Genomic DNA, 1,972 nt, shown 5'->3' with positions numbered 1-1,972 from the left:
GAAGTAGAAACAGAAAATAAACATATGAAAAAATGTTCAACATCACTGGTCATTCAAGAGATGAAGATGAAAACAACACTGAGATTCCACCTCACTGCAGTAAGAATGGCTGCTATCAAGAAATCAACCAAAAACAAATGCTGAAAGGGTTGTATGGAAAAAGGAACGCTTCTTCACTGCTGGTGGGACTGCATACCGGTGCAACCACTGTGGAAATCCGAGATACCTCAAAGAACTAGGATTAGAGGTCCCATTTGACCCAGATATTCTCTCTGCTGGGTGTATTCCCAAAAGAATAAAAAAAATCTTGCCATGTTCATAATGGCACAGTTTGTAATAGTTACAACTTGAAAACCACCCAGTTGCCCATCAAATGGAGACTGGATAATGAAAATGTGCTGTGTTTTCATTTTGTTTTTGTTGTTGTTTTTTGTTTGTTTATACAGAGTACTACTCAGACATAAAGAATGAGAAACTAAGGACTGAATATTTATCTTAGTGTCACCGCACTTGTCTTACAAGAACAAGGACCTGAGTTTGATCTCCAGTACCAATAAAATAAAATAAAATTTAAAAGAATGAGAAACTAGACACATTTATACCTAAATGGATGGATGCACATTGAGGTGATACTCTTTTTTTTTTTTTTTTTTTTTGCATGCCTCTGCATTAACTTCCAAATCATCATTAATACAATCTCATTCTAATATTGCATCAGTGAATATTGTATGTATTGCTTTTTTTAAGCTTTTATTAATTTTATTCATACATGTAGTGCATACAATATAATGACATTCATTGTTGGAAATTTTGTACTTTTACATAATAAATCTTGGGTCTTATATTTTCCCCACTCCCCTGCACTCCCTTCAATCCTTCCCTCCCTCCTAATCTACAAAGACTTTGTTTCCAGTACTTTTTATTTTCTCATATTGATTCTATCCCCTTCTTACTTCTCCAGGGAAATAAATAGGACATACATGTGTAAATACCAAATAGTTTCCCTGGTGTGAGAAACTGAAAGTGTAAATAAGGTTCAAAATGTATAATAGACCATGGAAAATAGGAAGAAAAGGTCCAAATGGGAAGGGGAAGTGGGAGGCGAAGGGGAAGGGCAAAAAGGGAAAGGAGTAAATATGAAAAAAAGAGAAAACGGAAACAAAGTCTTTGTCAATAGGGAGGGGCAGAAAGGTTGAAGGGAGGGCAGGGGCATGGGGAAAACATAGGAACCACAATGTATCACGTAAAGATACATGATCCCAACAATCACTGTCATGATATTGTATATCTGAAATGTACCAATCAACAATGAATAGAAAAGTATAGAAATGCTGACAGCATAGTAAGATTTAAAGTACTATTTTCATAATAATTTTCTGAAAATGATCATTTTTCACACTAGCAAAATGATGATCTTTACAAAGCTAAAAGATTATCCCTTTCTAGTTGACTCAGTTTTCACACATATTTTTGCACTACAATTGTGAAACCAGTCTTAATATAACCACTTAAAATGAGGTTCTAAAGTTGAGCCTATTGGTCTATATTGAAACAATATAAGTCTTACAGCAGTGCATATTTTCTAACTAAAAATGTGAATAAATGATGAGATTTCTGGGGCCAGACAAGTGATTCTGAAATAAGTGGAAAGTGATGAAGGAAGTAGCAAATACATAGTTCTTTCAAATGACTTGTGAGACACACACACACCCACACGCACTCACACATGCATTATTTATTTGCCATTCCTATGTTTTATTAGACCAGTATTCAAATGTACATTTCTTCTTGAAGAACTTGCATTTTAGAAGCCTGTGGTTTCATTGTATCAGTCAAGGTTGCTATAGTTGAGATAGAGAATGCAGCGTTTTTTAACCCATCCTTCACAGAATTCTTAGATCTCACGAGATGTCACTAGATGTTTTGAAAGATTGTGACTGAAAAGAAGTAATTTTGGGCTGGGAATTTAGCA

This window comes from Fukomys damarensis, unplaced genomic scaffold (assembly GCF_012274545.1).
Source record: "Fukomys damarensis isolate Sample0158 unplaced genomic scaffold, DMR_v1.0_HiC HiC_scaffold_32, whole genome shotgun sequence".
Classification (NCBI taxonomy): domain Eukaryota; kingdom Metazoa; phylum Chordata; class Mammalia; order Rodentia; family Bathyergidae; genus Fukomys; species Fukomys damarensis.
Note: the sequence above shows the minus strand (reverse complement) of the source record.